The sequence below is a fragment of the Rana temporaria genome, chromosome 4 (assembly GCF_905171775.1).
Source record: "Rana temporaria chromosome 4, aRanTem1.1, whole genome shotgun sequence".
Taxonomy (NCBI): Eukaryota; Metazoa; Chordata; class Amphibia; order Anura; family Ranidae; genus Rana; species Rana temporaria.
Window position 1 is genome coordinate 90,837,103 of NC_053492.1, and position 17,319 is coordinate 90,854,421.

Genomic DNA, 17,319 nt, shown 5'->3' on the forward strand with positions numbered 1-17,319 from the left:
CCTTCTCCATTTTGGAACCCCAAAAAAAAAACAAATAATGATCTTGTGATTTTCTGCACCCATCTCTTATTTGGTGGGAAAACTACAGAGCAATATAACAATAAAGGAAGGATCACTGCTTTAACAACCAAGGTTTTCCCGGACAGAGATAGTCTTCTGATTTTCCATAGACTCAACTTCCTCTCAATTTTCTCAGCACATTCGGCCGTGTTGACTTGGTTTATCAGATCCCTTTCAAAATGCACTCCTAATATGACCACTTCCTGCACAGTCTTCAGCTTACTTTTAGAAGTATCGCATGTGCCACTCAGGACACACACGCTACTTTTGCCCCAGTTGACACGCAGGCCCGAGATTGCCCCAAAAATACCAAGTTGAAGCTCTGCCCTCATCACGTCTCTTGCCGTGTTACACAGAAAATTGACGTCATGTAACAGAGGGCCTTAACTGGTTCATTCCCACAACCTGGCACAAATACTCCCCTGAAGCACTTATCCCGTGCAACATGCCTCAAGAGAGGCTCAATCGCACAGATGAAGGCAACAGGCGACAGGGGACACCCCTGTCTCACCCCCGACCTTACCTCCACCTCCCATGACAACTTCCCGTTGACCAGGACCTGACTACTAATACCTTGGTATAAACACTCCACCATCTTGACAAAATCGTCAGGCACCCCCATCTGGCTTAGTACCGTAAACAGGTACTTATGCGTTACCCGATCATATGCCTTTTCTAGGTCAATACTTGCCACTGCCAAAGGCATATTATTACACTGGGCATAATATATCAAATCCCTTAGGAGAATCAAATTGTCAGAGATCCTCCGCCCAGGAACAGCACAGACTTGCCATTCTCCAACAATATTATCGACCACTCAACTCATCCTATTGGCCAGTAATTTAGCAAAGATTTTGTAGTCACTGTTAAGAAGCGTTATTGGACGCCAATTACGAATATCCCGTTGGTCTCCCTTCTTTTTGTACAATAAGGTAATTATTCCTTTCTTCATTGATTTTGATATCCTTTTTTCTTCTAAACAGGTCTTCACCACTTCACATACTGCGTCCTTCAACACCGGCCAGAAGTCTGCGTAGAACTCGATGAGAAAGCCATCCCCTCCGGGAGTCTTGTTACTCTTCATGTTCCTAACCACCTTCTCCACTTCTTCCTTCACTGGTTCCAGCAACATCTCCGCATCGTCCAACTTCAAATTCCCTCTCACGACCTTACAATACTCCCGCATCTCTTCGTCCGTCGCACCACCACCACTGCCATACAGATCCGCATAAAAAGACTTGATAGATTCTATCATTCTGTCACCGCTCACCTCCTCATCTCCTTCCAGCACCGACTGGAACATCTTCTTTGGACCAAAGGATTTTTTAAAGAAGTACGTGGAACATTGTTCAATCTTCCTCCATTTCCTGTATTTTAGCTCTAAAAACAATGCCTTTCCCACGCTCCTTAATCGTCTCATTCCTAGCCTCACGTACCTCCTTCAATTTTTCCTCCACATCCACCCCCATCCTTTTGCACTGAAATAGGAAGTGCATCCTATCCACCAACCTCCTTTCCTCCTCCTGCCTTCTCTTAGCCGCCTCCACACCCAGTTTCCTAAAGAAACCGCCAATCCTGTTTTTAGCCCAATCCCACCACTCCAGGATGTCATCAAAATAACGTTTTTTATACGTAAGGTGTTCAAAAAAATCCTTGAAATTGGTAAAAAAAACCTCCTCCTCCAAACAAGAAACATTGAGTTTCCAAACACCCCTCCCACATATCTTGGTATCGTCCAGACAGAAGGAGCCTGAGACTATGGCATGATCCGAAAAGGGTCAGCCTGATACCCGACAATTTTAAAGGCCAGGGATACAAAAATAAAATCAATCCTGGACCTGACAGACCCCTTATCTAAAAAAAAAAAAGTAAAGGAAAGACTATCTTTCTGTACACTCATAGCCGTATCCTGGAGATGAAAATCATTTACAATCTCATTCAGAGCTTTAGAGGTCACATCAGTCCCACTCTCCAGACTTGCACCCTGCCTTTCCTCACTCCTCCTCACGCAATTTAAATCTCCAACCAGCATAGTCGGAATTCTGCCAGGCAACCACAACTTGAGCACATTAAAAAATATCACACGCTCCTTTTTCTCCGCCGGTGCATAACAATTAATTAACTTAAATTCCTTTCCCGCCACCTCCAAAACCGCAATTTGTAACCTCCCCGGAACCACCACCTCATGGGATATAATCTGAATATACGGGCTTTTAATAAGAATCCCCACTCCTTCATTCCTGGATTCACACAAAGGAGACCACACAGACGCCCCTTGTTTCCATTCTCTACATAAAGCTCTTTCAATACCACACTCCTGAGCGCAGATAATATCTGAACACATGCCTTCCAGGTATTCAAAAACCGCCGCCCTCCTCCACCCTGAACATATACTCCTGACCTTTTCACAGAACATACAGTTAATGCCATAAAAAATAAATCAAAAAGGGTTGCAAAGCCATATCAAAGACTTGTTTAGAAATGCCTACTCTCTTCCAGCCCTTTACTTGCTACATTAGCGTAAGTCAGTCTTTTCCTAGTAAAAGGAGAACTGGCAGACTCTGATCCAGAGCCTCCATCATTGGGAAGCGGTTCACCCTCTCCTCCCCCTCCTGCACCTTCCTCCCGAGGTCTCTTAGTAGAGGATTGTGCAGACTCATCCATTGAGATCACTAAACGCTGCCCACACTCCAAACTTTCGTCGCTGTCCATTTCTTCATCATCCTCCTCCTCTGTACTAGATGACAGCCCGCTCATCAAATCAGAGAGACGTCCAGGGAATGACATCGCAGGACTCCTCTGTCCTTCCTCCGATCCACAGTCTTGTTGACCCACCACGACTCCATCCTCCTTCTCTTCCTGATGATCCTGGACCACATTGGCTCCTTCCCCTACAGCTGCACTGAGGCTCCCAGCATCGGTACCAGCACCAACCCCTGAATCAGCGGCGCCACCCTTACTGTTCACCGCCTCGGCCTGACCTGTAGGCGCAGCATCATTGGCTTCCCGCTCTGAGGACGCAGCAGGCTGGCCCACATTTTCCGCAGGCCTACCTCTGCCCTGCCTCCGAGCCAGATGATCTAGCCTCTGCCGCTCCCTCTCCTCTTTTGCAAGGTTCCTGGCTATCATCTTTTCCGCTTCCGTCTTCATTTTTGCAGCCGCATATTCCTCGCATTGTCTCGCAAGGTGACCTGGCCTTTTGCAGATATCACACATCTTCTTTTGCCTACACTCTCTAGAGCAGGGGTGGGCAATCTTGGCCCTCCAGCTGTGGTGAAACTGAAAATCCCATCATGCCTCTGCCTCTAGGAGTCATGCCTGTGATTGTCAGGGTCTTGCAATGTCTCATGGGACTTGTATTTTCAAAACAGCTGGAGGGCCGAGTTTGCCCTCGCCTGCTCTAGAGACATGATCTTCAGCTCCACAGAATCTGCATTTCACTCCCCTATCGCAATCCCCACTTGTGTGGCCATACACACAACATTTCCTACAGTACACCGGTTGTCCGGGATAAAACAAGAACCCCCTCTCTCCGCCAATGTTGAACACCGCAGGAGGCCTCCTCACCCCACCAACACACTCTGAATCCCGCCGAAACTTCCCATAAAATATGTACTTTCCAGTCCAGATTTCAAATTTGTTAAGCACTTTATCTCCGCCACGTAGATCCTCACAATAATTACTCAGGAACGCTCTGACCAAATTCACATCCGCAAAGGGGTTATACATGTGAACAACAATCGCTTTTTCCTCTTGCATAAATAGGGGAATAACTTCCATTTTCCTTAACAATTCACTATCCTCGTTCCTCACCTTCTCATAGATATTCCAGCACATCTCGGAGGAAAGGAAAGTTATATCATATAACCTCTGCTGAGGGAAGTCTTGCAGGCACACAATATCTCTTACCTTTAAGCATAGGAAATCCAACAAAACATCGACCACAATCGTCCTCAAACTGACTTCCGCTTGGAATTCCGGCTTCACGATGAACCGTAACGAGTCCCGTAATCCACGGGCCGCCATCTTCCTCCGTCCAAAAGGGCACCCCCGAAGGGGAACCCCGAAATCCGCAAAGAACGCCTTCAGAAAGGGCGATCGCATCCCGTTGCCCGGGGACTAATCCTAAGGCCAATAGCAGCAAGGGGGGCCTTCCGAAGAAGAACGATCCCCCCAAGGCCGACCGTCGGGTACCCCGGGCACCTCTTGGCTAATCACCAATGCAGCAGAACTACACTGGATCTTAGCCAAAAGGCCGAGAAGCGACAGGGAAGAAACCACGATCAGCACGGCCAGAGTGCAATGCCCGAGCCTCGCCCTGGGAGAACCACCTTCATGATCATGGTGTCTCCCCTGCCAGGTAAGTATGTGAAGCAACATCATTTGTTTTTTTTTGTTTTTTTGAAAAGCCTATGGCGTGTGAACACACCCAAAAACTCCACCCGGTGCAGAAAAAATGTGCACACACATAAAGAGTGTTCACAAAAACGTGCAGACGGGTGCAACGTCAAGTGGTCCTCCTGTGAAGAGGGACCCAAACCCTGATCCCCGAGGCGTTAGGCTCCAGACGGGGACTGAGGTACTGTGGTCCGAGCAACCGAAGCCGACACGGACCCAACTTCCTCAGGGGGACTACCAAAACAGAACCCTCCCAGTACTAGGTGGGGCTCCCCCGAAGGGAGACCCCATGAGAGCAGGCAGACTAAGCCAGAAGGCAATGTCCACCCACTCCCAAGATGTTCAGGGCTGGCCCGAGGACCCGCACCCTACTAATCACACAGTGACACAAAACGTGCACAAAAAAAAAGACAAAAATGTGACAAACATAGGCTTAAATTAAATAAAGTGGGGGAAAGAGATAGTGAAGAGGAGAGTGAAAGAAGTGGTCATTGTGATCAACAATGACCAGGCCCTCCAGCCAGGAATAAAAAAATCCTCCGGTCCTAGCCAAAAGGCCCGGCCCAGGAGGCAGGTGCTAAAAAAAGCGTGTATCTGGTGCAGTGACCGTGGTATCTTAAATCAATGTGTCCCTCACACACACAGTGATCTTCAGATACCCCTGGACTGCCACTCCAGGGGCACATGCACCATAAGCTTTTCGTTCCATATCCAACCCCCCGACCGGCCAGTGCAGCCCTCCACCCCTGCCAGCTAGAGAGCCCTTCAAGGTTTTCTTGGGGAGAACTGCCACGCCAGTTAGCAGCCTCCACCAATACTAGCCCTTCCAGACGCTCCGTCAACCTGGCGGATTTGCATGGTTCTACCCCGTCTTACCACAGGGCATTACCAGCTCCTCCAACCGGATCGCTGACAGAGATATCACTTACACCAGCCAGCCAGAAGGCCAGACTAGAACTCGGCAAAAAGACCAAGACCAAGCGCAGCACCCATCCTCACCAGGAGCACCCTTCCAGATGGCTCAGACTCAACCATGGGCCGGCCCCCAGTAACTGTCTGGCAGCACAGCGTAGTCCCTGCTGAAACCATCCTTCCAGGTGCAATGACATCATTGGATTGCATCCACCCTCCCCATGTAGGAGGCGCTTCAGCGCTCCGCTGACAACTGATAAGAACAGATACCACACTCAATCCTAGCCAAAAGGCCGAGAAGCGACAGGGGGGACACCACGATCAGCACGGCCAGAGTGCAATGGCCGAGCCTCGCCCTGGGAGAACCACCTTCATGATCATGGTGTCTCCCCTGCCAGGTAAGTATGTGCAGCAACATCATTTTTTTTTGAAAAGCCTATGGCGTGTGAACACACCCAAAAACTCCACCCGGTGCAGAAAAAATGTGCACACACATAAAGAGTGTTCACAAAAACGTGCAGACGGGTGCAACGTCAAGTGGTCCTCCTGTGAAGAGGGACCCAAACCCTGATCCCCCGGGGCGTTAGGCTCCAGACGGGGACTGAGATACTGTGGTCCGAGCAACCGAAGCCGACACGGACCCAACTTCCTCGGAGGGACTGCCGAAACAGAACCCTCCCAGTACTAGGTGGGGCTCCCCCGAAGAGAGACTCCATGAGAGCAGGCGACAAACATAGGCTTAAATTAAATAAAGTGGGGGAAAGGAATAGTGAAGAGGAGAGTGAAAGAAGTGATCATTGTGTTCAACAATGACCAGGCCCTCCGGCCAGGAATAAAAAATTCCTCCGGTCCTAGCCAAAAGGCCCGGCCCAGGAGGCAGGTGCTAAAAAAAAGCATGTATCTGGTGCAGTGACCATGGTATCTTAAATCAATGTGTCCCTCACACAGCAGCAACATCATTTTTTTTTTTGAAAAGCCTATGGCGTGTGAACACACCCAAAAAACTCCACCCGGTGCAGAAAAAATGTGCACACACATAAAGAGTGTTCACAAAAACGTGCAGACGGGTGCAACGTCAAGTGGTCCTCCTGTGAAGAGGGACCCAAACCCTGATCCCCCGGGGCGTTAGGCTCCAGACGGGGACTGAGGTACTGTGGTCCGAGCAACCGAAGCCGACACGGACCCAACTTCCTCGGAGGGACTGCCAAAACAGAACCCTCCCAGTACTAGGTGGGGCTCCCCCGAAGGGAGACCCCATGAGAGCAGGCGAACTAAGCCAGAAGGCCATGTCCACCCACTCCCAAGACGTTCAGGGCTGGCCCGAGGACCCGCACCCTACTAATCACACAGTGACACAAAACGTGCACAACAAAAAAAGACAAAAAAGTGACAAACACAGGCTTAAATAAAATAAAGTGGGGGAAGGGATAGTGGAGAGGAGAGTGAAAGAAGTGGCCATTGTGGTGAAACAATGACCAGGCCCTCCGGCCAGGAATAAAAAATTCCTCCGGTCCTAGCCAAAAGGCCCGGCCCAGGAGGCAGGTGCTAAAAAAAGCGTGTATCTGGTGCAGTGACCGTGGTATCTTAAATCAATGTGTCCCTCACACACAGTGATCTTCAGATACCCCTGGACTGCCACTCCAGGGGCACATGCACCATAGGCTTTTCGTTCCATATCCGACCACCCGACCGGCCAGTGCAGCCCTCCACCCCTGCCAGCCAACCCGGTGGATTTGCATGGTTCTACCCCGTTCCACCATACAGGGCATTATCAGCTCCTCTAACTGGATCACTGACAGAGATAGCACTTACACCAGCCAGCCAGAAGGCCAGACTAGAACTCGGCAAAAAGACCAAGACCAAGCGCAGCACCCATCCTCACCAGGAGCACCCTTCCAGATGGCTCAGACTCAACCATAGGCCGGCCCCCAGTATCTGTCGGGCAGCACAGCATAGTCCCTGCTGAAACCATCCTTCCAGGTGCAATGACGTCATTGGATTGCATCCACCCTCCCAATGGAGATGCTTCAGCGCTCCGCTGACAACTGATAAGAACAGATACCACACCCAGTCCTAGCCAAAAGGCCGAGAAGCGACAGGGGGGACACCACGATCAGCACGGCCAGAGTGCAATGGCCGAGCCTCGCCCTGGGAGAACCACCTTCATGATCATGGTGTCTCCCCTGCCAGGTAAGTATGTGCAGCAACATCATTTTTTTTTGAAAAGCCTATGGCGTGTGAACACACTCAAAAACTCCACCCGGTGCAGAAAAAATGTGCACACACATAAAGAGTGTTCACAAAAACGTGCAGACGGGTGCAACGTCAAGTGTTCCTCCTGTGAAGAGGGACCCAAACCCTGATCCCCCGGGGCGTTAGGCTCGAGACGGGGACTGAGGTACTGTGGTCCGAGCAACCGAAGCCGACACGGACCCAACTTCCTCGGAGGGACTGCCGAAACAGAACCCTCCCAGTACTAGGTGGGGCTCCCCCGAAGAGAGACTCCATGAGAGCAGGCGACAAACATAGGCTTAAATTAAATAAAGTGGGGGAAAGGAATAGTGAAGAGGAGAGTGAAAGAAGTGATCATTGTGTTCAACAATGACCAGGCCCTCCGGCCAGGAATAAAAAATTCCTCCGGTCCTAGCCAAAAGGCCCGGCCCAGGAGGCAGGTGCTAAAAAAAAGCATGTATCTGGTGCAGTGACCGTGGTATCTTAAATCAATGTGTCCCTCACACAGCAGCAACATCATTTGTTACCGACATATACACCAAAAAAGATAGTGGTAGTTCTCTATATAGGTTTCCTCATCAACCCTATTACAGCCAGGTGATGGGTAGCTCACTGTGACTTTGATGCAGTTTCATGGGTCGTTAACTGCATTTTCAGGAAGAGAACTACTGCCATGGACTGCATTGCTGGTTTAAAATTGTGCAAGTTCAGCTGAACCCACACGATTTCTAACCCGCATTAGTGTGAAACAAGGCTTACCCTAAGTTCACACCTGTTTTATAGTGTGTTTTGCAATTTGCAAAAATGCACTACAGTCCATTTAACATGGTTTCCTATGGTACAGATTCACACCTATGCAGGGCCCCCAGACCCTGGTCCCCCCATGTGAATAGGAATTGGCTATATCGAACCCTACCCATTCACCAAAAAAAAAAAGTGAAATGTTAACAAAATACAAGAGCAGGTTTTTTACAAGTCCTTAAATAAGAAGCTCAGAACCTTCATCTCCCAAAGCCGTCTTTTCCCGGAGCCGTCATATCCCGATGCAGTGAACTCCCGATGTCGTCTTTTTCTTGTGCTGTCCTCTCCCTCGTCACCGCTGTCTTCTTCCTCACCACTGCTGTCTTCATCACCGCTGGTAACCCGCAAACCCCCCCCCCCCCCAAAAAAAAACAATCTTGTCCTGAAGCTGTCTTCCTCCGTTGTGATGTCCTCAAAGCACTGAAAATGGTGCATGAACTATTTTCTAAAACACACTACCAGAAATCATGGTGCTGCAGTACTACGTGATCCAGTGCAGGCAAACACACTGTATTGGCAATCTGCTATGGGATGCCATTAACAATTTATTGGCACCCATAGCAGATCTCAAAGGCAGTGCCTTTGGTGGTGGCACAAAATACACCTTTCCGGAAATGCATTCTGGTATGGACCAGCCCTCAATAACTAGTTTTGTTCTGAACTCTTACAGAAGTTCTTGTGTTACAGAAAAAGGTTTTGGAAACTAATAGGGTGGATCATTTGATTTTCAGTCAAACAGTGCATCAAGAACAAAAAGTAGAAGCTATTTTTTAATGGCTTATTTGTTTTTTGAGTTTTATGTTTCTTCTTTAGCTTGACTTTAATCTCTTGAAATCTGTTCATTGAACACTCATAAAAAAGAGAGCTAAAATGCAAAGTGCTTGTCTGAGAAATACATGCCCTTTTGGATGTGTTACTGAGGTGGTAATACTAAATCCTGCCCATCACAATTATCTAAAGCCTACAAGACTTCATTTGTGCCCACGTACACCTATTTTTCTTTTGCTGGCACAGCTCCCAGTCTGCAACAGACAACAGCTGCCTGTTGGTAAAAATCACTCTCAACTCAATGATAATTTTGGATACACACCTGGAGAATCTTTATTGATACTTTAAAACTTAATACTCATTAATACTGATTGCAGCTTTAGGGAATGTAAGTTCATTATAAATGAGAATTATGCCACAACAGAGACAACCTCATCAAAGGTAACAAGGTTGAAAAGACTTTACACTATGTTATTTAACAATCCTTTCCAAGGATGGGAAACAGGTGTTACAATCTATCATATTCCTGCTGTATCCTATCATATAGGTTTAGGAACTCCTAAGGCAGAAGGGCGAATCGTTTTATGTAATAAAATAAAGTGGCAAAGAGACAGACTGGGTGTCTGTACTTAAATACAGTCCATCAGGCTTATTCAATAAGTTAATATTAGTGGCAATGATATTTATTCAAAGTTAAGTAGCTCAGCAGTCAGATTTTAGATCAAACATACTTTATATTTACTACCAGACACATATAAAGCATAGCTCCCAACTGTCCCTAATTTTGTGAGACTGTCCCTGATTTTAAAAAAAAATCCCTATGTCCCTCTTTCCTCCTCATGTGTCCCTCATTTTGGTAGAAAGACCGCCGCTCCAGGTGAGCACATACAGGTGATCAATGTCCACTCAGGAACCACATGGGTGCTGGCAATGCATAGGATTATGCAGATAAGAAAATGGATGGAAAGCCGCACTCCAAATAGGTCTTTAAAAGAAGATGTGCTCTTTATTTAAAAAGGAAAAATGCACAACATACAATCAGCATACAGTGGGGAAAACTGCTGACGCGTTTCGCATTAGGAACTAATGCTTAGTCATAGCTACCTGTCCCTCATTTTGGTCTGATCTATATAGTTGTACAGAAAATGCACTATTTATCTTTCCCAGTGCTTCCATCCAATTTCTAAATCGCAGCATTTGTAAATGTCAAAAGCCAATATAAAGAAATGGTAGTGGTAAAAAAAAAGCATGCGTGGGTTTAACAAATTTGTTTTTTATAATTATCCTTTAAGAGGGCATGCCAGGGGTGTGTCCAATGCTATATACCTTTGCTAATAGGTGTCCATCGTTCTCATTTAAAAAAGTTGGGAGGTATGTTCTAAAACATAGGCTTGTTTACAGTGTGTACCTGGACACACCCCTTACTGGCTCTGCATATGCACTTCTCTTTCACTGTGCTGGCAGGGAGATCAATGCGCTAGAGCCATATGTATATAGACACACACTCATATGTGTTTGAGCTTTGGGGTGCACACCCTAATGCTTTAGGCTTCCTGCACCTATGCATTAAGCATATCCCCCAATCCTTAATTTTATACTGATAAGGACTGTACAAAGCACAGAGAAGCCCACCCAATACAGTGCATGCATTGTCCCTACTGACATGACACACACAATCAGACACAACTGCCTACAAGTACATCTTCCCTGAAGAGACAAGTTGGTGAACCACTTTGGCCAGTTGTGCTAACTCCCTAGTTTATTGCTGGGGCATAAGAAATATCAAAACCCAAATATGTAATATATTGCAGCTTACCAGTACTTTGTGGTGACTGTATTTGTTTTCTTTTTCTCAGGCTAAGTACATTTTCTACAAGTACAGAAACATACCTGTTGATCTTTTGAGAATTCCTATGTACTTGTTGCTTTCAGTGTACTGAACTGATATCTTAAAATAATGTAATCCACTTTCTAAGCCATAGTTTTTGCACTGAAAAAGAACTTCCCCCTATATAATGAAGATGAAGAACGTTGGAGGTTTTTGTAATCTAAATCAGGAAAGCAGCCTTGGATGACAACGCTGCTCTTCCATAGATACAGTGCAGTCAGTGAGTGCTATCACTCTAGTATAGGAACAGTGATGTATCATCCATGGGTGCAGAGTGTTCACTGCGCATGTCCCCGAAGGGGGGGGCACTGTGCTCTGACCCACCCTGCTCCTTCTCTCTACTTCTCATCCTCTCATTCCCACAGCTGTCAGCTGCTTAATTGAAAGGTATACAGGGAGATTAGGGCCTGTAACTGCCCGCTCCGATTGTCCCGACTGTTCCCCCTGTGTTCTTCTTCGCCCCCACTCCCCCGCAGCAAACTGTCAGGATTAAGAGTGGAGGAAGGGGCCGGTAAACATGTAATTTACCATCCCCTTCTTTTTCTGAATGAACAGAGTCAGAAATCACTGACTCTGTCCATTTATAACTGAAGCATCATGAACTGTGTTTACAATGTATCAGTTTATGAATGAACAGGAGCCTCTGTCTCCTGTTCATTCTCCTGTTCATTCAAAAGGGATATGTTAGGGGTCTGTTTAGACCCCTGACATCTCACCAAAGCCCCCCAACATTTCACCAAAGCCCCCCAACATGGCTGATAAAAAAAAGAATTGTAATAAATAATAATAATAAAAACAATGTGAAAAAAATGAATAAAAAAAAAACTACAGACACTGTCCACTTCCCTACCGACATCGGCCACTGCCCCAACCCCCAACCCCCAATCATCATTGTGAAAAAAATAATAATAATGTAAAACATAAAAAAAAAAATTGTAAAATAAATGAATACACAATAAAAAAAAAACGACTGAAACTTTCCACCACTCTAATGACAAAGTCCACTGCCCTACTGACATCACCCACTGCATCCCACCCCCCCCCCCCCCAAAACAATGTGTAAAAAAAAATAATTAAAAAATACATAAAAATAAAATTGTAAACAGTAATAGAAAATACAATTATAAAAACAGAAAATTGCCGACACCACCCACTGTCCACCTCCCCCAAAGCATTGTGAAAAAAATATTGCAAAACATCATAAAAAAACTGTAAAAAACAATAACAAATAAAATAATAAATCAATTCTGGCACGGTTCATTGCTCTACTGACACTGTCTACTGCACCACTGACACCGCCCACTTCCCCCCAAAAAAAGCATTTTCAAAAAATGAAAGAAATAATAAAAAATGCAATTGTAACAAAAAAATGAAATTTGAAAAAAATAAAATAAAGAACTGCTGACATGATCCTGCACATACTACCCTCCTCTGTATACTCCACACTTCACATCTGCACATACTACCCACCTCCATACACTCCACACTCCTCTCCTACACATAATACCCACCGCCGTACACACTGCATTCCTCTGGCACATAATACCCACCACCATACCCATCTCCTGTACATACTACCCACCAGTGGACACTTTGCACTGTACATTCTCTATTTAACATTACCACATTCTGCACTATGTAAGTCATCTCTGACCACACTCCCTTTTAAAGGGGTTGTAAAGGGAAAACAAACTTTCCCTAAATGGCTTCCTTTACCTTAGTGCAGTCCTCCTTCACTTACCTCATCCTTCCATTTTGCTTATAAATGTCCTTATTTCTTCTGAGAAATCCTTACTTTCTGTTCTTCTGTCTGTAACTACACACCATAATGCAAGGCTTTCTCCCTGGTGTTTCAGGACACTCTCTTACTTCAAAACGAATAAATCTTTCGCCTTTTCCTAAAGATTTTCGTGGAGAGGAACAACCCTGAGTTTCGGTGATTTTTTTGATGCCTGGCTAATGCCTTCTTCTGCACCCATACCGTTTAGCCTCAAAGCGGACTTCATCAAAATTCTTGGAGTCTGGTTTGTAGCTGAGGAGCGCAGCCCTGAAGTCCTGGGAGGAAAGACTGGCTAAGAAGGGACAGAAGTTTGGACTTTGGAGCAACAGAGAACTTACCATCAAAGGGAAAACACTGGTACTCCGCAGCGAGATTCTCCCTGTGTTGCAGTACCTCGCCCCCGCCCCCCGGTCAACATCTGCAAGGCCATCATCAGGGCAGTGTTTCACTTCATCTGGAGCTCCAAAATGGACAGAGTGAAGCGGACTGTTATATTCAAGGAACCTCTCAAGGGCTGTAAGGGCGTGCCCAACATCGCCACATTACTGAGGGTGTGCTTTGCTTGTAACTGCATCCTTAGGACTTTGGTTGACAGAACTGTGGACTCTGGCGGTAACTCCATGTCCCGTTTTTTCCTCCTGCCTCGTTGGAAGTCTCTTGGATGGGACAAATGGGACAGTTCTGTCCCCTATAATTGGGACACTCCATGGTATTACTTGGATACTTTCAAGTTCATCAAGGAGCTGGGGCGGAGTTAAGCCCCACTTGTGGAAGTAAAAAACTATCCACAAGTTGATTAGAGCATCGGACATCTTTGAGACTATTCCAGGCCTCCCTTCAGCCACTTGCAAAGTGGTCTGGAGGAATGTTTCTTCAAAGAGACTCACCAACAGGCACAAAGATCTGGCACGGATGGCAATCCAAGGAGGTTTGCCACTCAGGACTCTCATGCATGCCAGAAACCTGTGCAGATACAGGCACTGCCCCTTCTGTATCATCCAGGAGAAAACTGCTTTTCATGTTTTCTGGGAGTGCCCCTTTGCACAGGGCCTGTTGAGGGCCTTGGAACCTGAACTTAAAGACTTAGTACCACAGACTGCTATTACACACTTTGGTGTGTTAAATGGACTCTTCTGTGGAACTCACTCACAGGAGGACATTGACTACCTGGCGGGTGCTGTGCTGCTTTAAGGATGCCTTGTGGTGCGCCAGAAAGCGCCTCATCCACCAGTGGGAGAGGATGTCCATCGAGGACTGTCGCAGACTAATCTTCAGCCTGCTAAGAGATTATATCTTGATGGACTTTAAGGAGGAAGAGGACGTCTGAAGATTTCCCCTCCCCCACCTGTATGTATACACTGGCTGTTCAATAAAGCTTTGGGCCAGTGAACGCTCCCCCCCCCATCACACCCATCGCCTATTTGAACGCTATTTGACAGTATATGACTTTGACATTTCTTGACACATTTCAGGGTAATGCGGCGTCTTGCATGATGTGATGTTTCGGGGTTATATTACTCTGCACAACACATCGGGCATCATACTGCAGGATGAATGAATGTAATTTATTTGTATGCTTGGAACTGTATTGTTATGTAGTGTATTTATGCGCTGCGTCACAGTACATAGTGAAATGTACCCCGTTTAAGTATTTGTTTTTTGTATATTTTGTTTTCAAAATAAAGTATACATTTTCAATCAAATAAAAACATGGGTTTCGGTGAATTTTTTGATGCCTGGCTAATGCTGGGCTTCCTTGGTAAAAAATAGCTGGAGTTCCTTTGATTTGGAAAGGAACGCAGGTGGCGTTAATGTTGTTGTTGTTGGTGGTAAACGCAGCCTAGAAAATGATTTGATGGTCTTGATCCACCTACGCATATATTTGCCACCAATTCCATTGCCATACGCTTTATATAGTTCTGATGAAGCTGATTGTTATGGGTGCCTGCTTATTCCCGCCCACATGTAGCTGCACAGATATGCAAATTAGGATGTCTTCGAGTCACCATTAGTTGAACAGCATCTGTGTTCTGCCGGGTTATACTCTGGTTTCTTTTTAAAACAATTAAATCTTTAGCCTTTAGCAAAAGATTTCTGTGGAGAGGAATAACCATGAGATTTGGCTTCTCGGCCTTTTGGTTAAGATCAAGTGTAGTTCTATAAACAAAGGAGAGAAGGATATGGGAATCCCACCTATTTATCAAATATGTAGTACTCACCGATATTTTCGGGGGGTGCAATCAAAAATATAATGTACCAAGAGAGAAAAAAAAACAAAAAAGAAAAATGACTGCTGCACACCCTTAAGAGTTATTACTACGTTTTATTAAATATCAGAAAATAGAGCATAAAAGGCATTAAAAACACACAGGTAACCAATAATGGTATAGTACCCTAGAAGTGACCTGAGAATACACTCACAAAAGCGAGACGGCAAAAATCAGTGACAAATTGAAAACTGGAGCTTGATCATCCAATAAGGAGATCTAAGTCCATAACTCACCCATTCACCCTCCACACAACACAAAGAGACCCCCCACCCCAAGCACATATAAAACCCCCACTGCTATCAATAATCCTAAAGATTTCCACACCATGCGGTGGTTCCCTGTAACTACAGGTGAAAGTACCACCGTCTAAGTGGGAAAAGTTGCAAAAAAGAAAAAGCTCAAAAATGGGGACATGAGAGGGATCCACTATATAGTGGTATAGTAATACTGCTCAATTGGAGATAAATGGCAAGTGATAAATCAGATGAGAGAGATATAGTCCCAGGGACCACAGACAATTCTACTAGGCTGGAGAAAAAAAGTGGTATATATATATATGTCTCTGCTCTTCAGATGGGTCGCCGCATCTGGCGTAAACAGTTATTCAATTTCCATCAGATAGTAACTGATAAGGAGGCATTCAACAAAAATATATATTTGAGACACTGTAGTAGTGATCATTAAGTATCAGAGTTCACCTATGCTGCACTTGAGAGGACTATGCAACAATGTAGCCACAGTTGATTGACGGGTTCCCATTACTTATGGGTAGTGTCCATTCTAATATATCAAGTAGATATGTCCATCAGATATTGAAATCTTGTTGAACTGCTAATGGCAATTAGGCTTACACGAATATTGGATGTGTTGATATATACACTGTTGGTGAGCAGATAATTGATCAGCATTCCACAGAAAATAAACGGTTGAAGTTGTACTCACTGTTGGGCTGTTATGTGTAGCTCAGAGTTGTAGCTACCACATCAAATCTGTACTCACGTGCTGCCAGAGAGATTTGCAGCCGAGCCATCCATCCATGTGTAGCACACAGAGCCTGAAGCACTCCTCATCAGTGCAGTAATGATAGGTGAATGATATAGTAATGTCCAGTATAAAACTGCAATTATACAGTGTCTTCAATGATGTTAGGCAAATACCAATCTCCAAAGTTGAGAATAAAGAATGTATTAGGTCTCCATGGGGTCAGTCTCTCCAATTTGAGCGTGCAAGTAATGTTCAGATTGCACTGTTCATGTCTCCATGTGATACTTTTCCTTAAGCTGCTTAGTGGCTCAAGGTAACTATGTTACCGAGCTCCAAAAGAAAAAAAAAAGCACTGAGGTTCAAAATGTGCATCGGGGGGTCCCTGTACCCCAAGAGTTTACATGTTTCGTTCCTTTAGAACTAGGAACTTCGTCAGCAACTTTTCCCACTTAGACGGTGGTACTTTCACCTGTAGTTACAGGGAACCACCGCATGGTGTGGAAATCTTTAGGATTATTGATAGCAGTGGGGGTTTTATATGTGCTTGGGGTGGGGGGTCTCTTTGTGTTGTGTGGAGGGTGAATGGGTGAGTTATGGACTTAGATCTCCTTATTGGATGATCAAGCTCCAGTTTTCAATTTGTCACTGATTTTTGCCGTCTCGCTTTTGTGAGTGTATTCTCAGGTCACTTCTAGGGTACTATACCATTATTGGTTACCTGTGTGTTTTTAATGCCTTTTATGCTCAAGTGTAGTTCTGCTGCATTTGTAAGTAGTCAGAAGGTGCCCGGGGTACCCGACGGTCGGCCTTGGGGGGATCGTTCCTCTTCGGAGGGGCCCCCCCTTGCTGCTATTGGCCTTAGGCTTAGTCCCCGGGCAACGGGAAGCGATCGCCTTTTCTCAAGGCGCTTGTCGGTCGGTTGGCGGAGCCAGGGGGTTCCCCTTGTGGGGCCCCCTAGGTGGGCGAGCGGATCGGAGAACCTTCTTCCAGGATGGCGAACCGTGGCCTGAGGGATTCGCTGCGGTTTCTCGTGATGCCTGGCTTCCAAGGACAAGTGACGTTGAAGACGGTGTTTGTGGACATCTTGACGGATACCTTCAATGTTAAGGTGAGGGATGTATTATGTCTGCAAGACTTCCCCAATCAAGGTATTTATGACGTCACATTTTCATCCACAGCGATGTGCTGGAATGTGTTCGAAGCGGCGGATAAAATGAAAGGTGAAG

The 17,319-nt window shown here is 45.8% G+C and overlaps 1 non-coding gene and 4 pseudogenes across 1 annotated transcript; 2 read left to right on the forward strand and 3 right to left on the reverse strand.

Moving 5' to 3' along the window:
• Positions 1-4,274: 4,274 nt before the first annotated feature.
• LOC120938471 lies at positions 4,275-4,428 on the reverse strand (annotated as a pseudogene).
• A 1,193-nt stretch (positions 4,429-5,621) lies between these two features.
• LOC120938464 lies at positions 5,622-5,776 on the reverse strand (annotated as a pseudogene).
• A 1,637-nt stretch (positions 5,777-7,413) lies between these two features.
• On the reverse strand, positions 7,414-7,568 carry LOC120938465 (annotated as a pseudogene).
• Positions 7,569-12,916: 5,348 nt separating this feature from the next.
• Positions 12,917-13,028, forward strand: LOC120938270. The gene has a single exon (XR_005748909.1). It is a non-coding gene; the product is annotated as a U5 spliceosomal RNA (small nuclear RNA).
• A 1,851-nt stretch (positions 13,029-14,879) lies between these two features.
• Positions 14,880-15,000, forward strand: LOC120938365 (annotated as a pseudogene).
• The last annotated feature ends 2,319 nt before the right edge of the window (positions 15,001-17,319 follow it).